We start from the raw sequence: 5,771 nt of genomic DNA, 5'->3' as shown, positions 1-5,771 counted from the left end.
GACAGCAAGACAGGCATCACTAGTTGACTCCCGATTCAGGCAGACAGAACAAGTCAAAAAAGAGTGTGTTTGTTCTATCATTTAGTTGTAATTTGTAATTTTGATGTGGTTGTGAGAGGAGGTGAGCACAGTGTTTACCTATTCCACCGTCATGACCAAAAACTTAATATGTCTTTAAAATGAGAAAACAAATCATGACAAATTTTAAAAAATTATTTTATAGGTAATAAGGTTAGCAAAGGACAAAAATTTTCATACTATTTTTTTGGACATAGTACAAAGAAATAGATACTACTAATAATATATTAGTGGTGTAAGATCTCAACAGAAAACAACTTGGCAATGTCTATCAAAGATATTTATATTCATACTATTCTTCTAGCAATTGAAATTTATCTTAGAGGTATAATAGCATATACAAGGGGTTATTAATTACACCACCATTTTTAATGGTAAAGTATTTTAAATAACCTAAATGTCAATCTGTATGAAACTAGCTAAATAAATTATGGCCCTTTCAGTGAAATACAAGGTAGTTATTTTAAAGATGAAGGAAGTTCCATTTCCAAATGACAATGTCAGGAATTATGCATTGCTTCTAGGCTTTTTGGCTAAAATCAAGTGAAGAATTATGCAGATATACTCCCAAATGAAACAGCCATAACTGGCGATATTATTTTTTTAAACAGACAACCATTTAAACTCTCTGGAAATTGTCCTAAGGGCATAGAACAAATAAAAAAAAATTATTCAAGAAAGTCTAAATCTCAGTAGGACCAGTAAGAGTCTGATCCTTGAGCAACAACCCACAACCTCCTCTGCCTCAGTTCAGCATGACTAAAGCTCCACTTCTGGCAGCTGTGGCCAAGAAAACAGGACATTCTCTTCTACCTGGTCCCAAAGTTTATCATATTTCCCAGTGTGGGGCTGGCCTCCAGCATTTCTCAACACTCATTTCTTTAGCTGCAAAAGCTAAATTCCTGGTGATTGAGATCAAGAGATCAAGGGTTCTTTTCCTCCCCCCCAGCCAACAATCACAGAAAGAAGGTTCTACTCAAGGTGCAGCACAACAAAAATACTGCAGCCCTGAAGGCCTTTGCCCAGCTCACTTGTAGGGCAGAGATTCCACACTGGAAACCAAGACCAAACACTTCCAGGCCTTTACAGTGCCCTGCGTATAAAGACGGGATGTTACTCAAGAGGCCACTGCCCTCACCCTAATCTCCAAAGTAGAGGTTGAGAGATTTAGCATAGGAGGAGAGGCAGTCTTCAAGAACTATAAAAAATACAGTTAACATCACACTTAGTGCTGAAAAACTGAATGCTTTCCCCTGTGATCAGGAACAAGACAAGGATGTTTACCCTCACCACTTCTGTTCAATGTCAGAAATATGAGCTAGAACAATTAGGCAAGAAAAGAAAATAATACGCATCCAGATTGGAAAGGAAGAGCTAAATAATCTTGACTTCCACATGACATGACATGATCTTGCATATAGAAAATTCCAAGAAATCCAGTAACAACCAAAAGAACTAATGAGCGAGTTCAGCCAGGTTGCAGGGCACAAAAACAATACACAAAAATCAATTGTATTTCTATACAAGAGCAATAAACAAATTGAAAATAAATTTTAAATAAATTTATATTTATAACAGCATCAAAAAAATAAAATACTTAGGAATAACTTACCAAAAGAAGAGCAAAACTTACACTCTGAGAACTAAGAAATACATATATTTTTAAATTTATCTTTATTGTTGAAAGTATTAGAGGTGTCCCATTTTTTCCCCCAGATGACTCCCCACCCCACCCCAGGCCTTCACCTGTTATTGACTGTGTCCATGGGTTATGCATATATGCATATAACTTCTTTGGTTAATCTCTCCCCACCCTCCACCCCCCTTCCCTCTTTCCTCTGAAATATAATCGTCTGTTGCATGCGTAAATGTCTCTGGATCTATTTAGTTCATCAGATTCTTTTGTTCATTAGCTTCTTCTTAAAGAAGACCCTTCAACATTTCCTGTGGTGCTGGTCTGGTGATGATGAACTCCTTTAGCTTTTTCTTATCTGTGAAGCTCTTCATCTGACCGTCAGTTCTAAATGATAGCTTTGCTGGGTAGAGCAATCTTGGTTGTAGTTCATGTTTTTCATCACTTTGAATATTTCTTGCCACTTCCTTCTGGCCTGCAAAGTTTCTCTTGAGAAATCAGCTGACAGTCATATGGGTGCTCCCTTGTAGGTAACTAACCGCTTTTCTCTTGCTGCTTTTTAGATTCTCTCTTTGTCTTTAACCTTAGGCATTTTAACTATGATGTGTCGTGCTGTGGACCTCTTTGGGCTCCTCTTGTTTGGGACCCTCTGTGCTTCCTGGACTTGTAAGTCTATTTCTTTCCCCAGGTAGGGGAAGTTTTCTGTCATTATTTTTTCAAATAGGTTTTCAATTTCTTGCTCTTTTTCTTCCCCTTCTGGCACCTCAATAATATGAATGTTGGGCCTTTTTTAAGTTGTCCCAAGGCTCCTTATACTATCTTCATATTTCTGGATTCTTTTTTCTTTTTGCTCTTCTGGTTGGGTGTTTTTTATTTCCTCATATTCCAAATTGCTGATTTGATTCTTGGAGTCCTCTGCTCTACTGTTGATTCCCTGTAAATTATTCTTCATTTCAGTTTGTGTAACCTTCATTTCAAATTGGTACTTTATTATGTCATCTGTTTTCTCAGTTGTTTTTTTAATACTCTTACTAATATGGTTGAGCATCCTTATAAACAAAATTCTGAACTCTGTATCTGTTAGTTTTCTTGGATCTGTTTCATTTAGTTCCTTTTCCAGATATTTCTTCTGTTCATTTCTTTGTGACATGTTTCTTTGCCTCATTTTGTCTGCTTCCAGGTGTTTGATTCTATGTATTAGGTAGAGCTGCTATGTCTCCTGAAATTTGTAGAGTGGCTTTGTGTAGTAGGTGTCCTGTAGGGTACAGTAGCTCAGCCTCCCCAGTCACCTGAGCTGGGCCTTCTAGGTGCTCCCCTGTGTGAGCTGTGTGCACTGTCCTGTTTTAGTTAAGCCTTGGTTGCTGTTGGCATCACTGGGAGGATCTGACCCCCAGACCAATCAGCTGTGAGGACCAGTTGCTACTACAGCTAAAGAGTTGCTGTGCTGGAGACACCCCTATGGAGCAGGATTTACTTCAGTACAGCTTTCGTGTTCACCAAGTGCACACCTTGAGTGTGTCACTCGTGGATGTGGTAGGGTTGGCTATGAGCCAATGCAGGCTGCCACTAGTGCCAGGCTTGGGCCACTTATCAAGTCATATGGGTCATGCTGCTGCTTGTTTGAGAGATTTTAAGAAAGTCCTAAGCATGGGGTTCGAGAGGCCACTTGAATAGAAAAGCCACTGGAAATGGCTTGGATGAGCTTGCAGGTAAGGAGGGGTGGTGCCTCCGGGAATCATTGGGGCAGGGCCAAAGGTGTGAGTCATATGCTGGAGATTCAAATATGGCACCTGCCTGCTGGCTCTGTGTGGGGAGGGCTTGACAAAGGAGCAATGGGCTCTGCCAGCTCTTCTGTATGGGAGAAAGCTGCCCCTCCACCTCTTGCCCTAATTTCAGGCAGGTTAGTTCCTCCCCAAGTGTCCCAGGTTTATTTCAAGCTGCTGCTCAGCTCTGGAGCTTAGAAGGAGCACATCTGAGTGAGTCCTTGTGTGGGCACTTTAAGAAGAAAACCCAGGACTCCTGCACTTTCCAGGACCCTCAGAGATAGTCCTTGCTGGTTTTCACAGCCTCAGGTTGTGGGGGGGTCTCTTCCAGGCCTTGGAGCTCTGAGCTGGGTCCTGCTGTGGGGCTCGGACCCCTCACTCCTCTTGGAAACCTCCGCCGCCGAGATATCCCTCCGGGGTTTAAATCATGGCACCAGGTGTGGGCCCTCAACCACATCTCTGAGATTCAGCCCCAATCCACCCACGTCTCCACCCCTCCTACCCGTCTGGGTGCTCCTTTAGTTCCCTGGTTTTAGGGCTTCTGTTCAGCTAGATTTCAGGAGGTTCTGAGTGATGGTGGTTCTGTATTTTAGTTGTAATTTTGATGTGGTTGTGGGAGGCTGCAGGTACAGCTGTTACCTATGCCACCATCTTCAGAAACTTTGAAATATTTTTGAAAAAAATTAAGAGACATAAAAATGGAAAGATATCCTAGGTATATGATCAGATGGAATAAAATTGAAAATCTAGAAATAAGCCTTTACATTTATGGTCAACTGAGTTATTTTTTTTAATCCTCATCCTAAGATATTTTTTCCATTGCTTTTCAGAGAGAGTGGAAAGGGGAGAGAGAGAGAGAAACATCTATGTGAGAGAGACATGTTGATTGGTTGCCTCCTGCACGCACCCTGATGGGTGGGGGATGAAGCCTGCAACTGAGGTATGTGCCCTTGGCTGGAATCGAACCCAGGACCCTTCAATCCATGGGCTGTCACTCTAAGCACTGAGTCAAGCCATCTGGGGCTGGTTAACAGCGTTTTGACAAGAGAGCCAAGATCATTCAGTGAGAAAATACTGTCTTCAACATATTTTGCTGGAACAACTCAATATTCCAATGCAAAATAATGACTTTGGACTCCTATCTAACACTGTGTACAAATTTAACTTGAAATGGATCAAAAACCTACATGTAAGAACTAAAAATATAAAACTTTTACAAGAAAACATAGGTGCAAATCTTCATAAGCTTGAATTTGGCAGTGGATTTTTAGATACGACACCAAAAACATGAGCAACAGAATTAAGAATAGATGAATCAACCCTGGCCTGTATGGCTCAATTGGTTGGAGCTCTGTCCTGTGCACCAAAGGGTCATGAGTTCAATTCCTGGTCATGGCACATGCCTAGGTTGTGGGTTCCTTGGGTGAGGATGATGATGATGATAATAATAATAATAATAATAATAATAGATGAATCAGCTGTTTCACTAGGGACCCATCAAGATGGGCTGTGGTCTCACCAATACTGTGAAGAAGGAGACCCAGGTCATCACTGAGAAGTACCACATGCACTTGAGCAATGACTTCCGCACCAACAAATACATGTGTAAAGAGATCACCGTTATCTCTAGCAAGAAGCTCTGAAACAAGATAGCAGGCTATGTCACATGTCTGATGAAGCAGATTCAGAGAGGTCCCCTGAGAGGTATCTCCATCAAGCTGCAGGAAGAAGAGAGAGAAGAGAGGTGATTATGTTCCTGAGGTCTCAGTTCTGGATCAGGAAATCACTGAAATTGATCCTGACATGAAAGAAATGATGAAGCTCTTTGACTTTGGCAGTCTACCCAACCTGTAGGTCACTCAGCCTACAATAGGAATGAATTTCAAAACACCATGTGGAGCCATTTGAATCTTTCTGCTGTGCTGTAATATTTTTTTTAATGTTTTTTATTGATTTTTTTTTTTTTTTAGAAAGAAAGAGGAAGGGAGAAGGATAGAGAGATAGAAACATCTATGAGAGAGAAACATCATTGATCAGCTGCCTCCTGCACACCCCCTACTGGGGATCGAGCCCACAACTGAGGCACATGTGCCCTGACTGAGAATGGATATGCTGACCTCTTGGTTCATGGGTCGATGCTCAGCCATTGAACCACACTGGTCAGACTGTTGTAATATTTTTATTTTTATTATTATTTTTTTTCCCCATTGCTTTTCAGAGATAGTGGAAGGGAGAAAGAAAGAGAGAGAGACCGATGTGAAAGAGACACATCAATTTGTTGCCTCCTGCATGTGCTC

At 41.1% G+C, this 5,771-nt stretch overlaps 1 pseudogene across 1 annotated transcript; it reads left to right on the top strand.

Moving 5' to 3' along the window:
- The first annotated feature begins 4,976 nt into the window (after positions 1 to 4,976).
- Positions 4,977 to 5,382, top strand: LOC308551142 (small ribosomal subunit protein eS17 pseudogene; annotated as a pseudogene). The gene has a single exon. The product of its transcript is annotated as a small ribosomal subunit protein eS17 pseudogene (transcript).
- Positions 5,383 to 5,771: the final 389 nt, after the last annotated feature.

The sequence above is a fragment of the Miniopterus schreibersii genome, assembly GCF_964146895.1.
Source record: "Miniopterus schreibersii genome assembly, chromosome: X".
NCBI lineage: Eukaryota > Metazoa > Chordata > Mammalia > Chiroptera > Miniopteridae > Miniopterus > Miniopterus schreibersii.
Note: the sequence above shows the minus strand (reverse complement) of the source record. Positions and strands in the feature narration are given on the sequence as shown.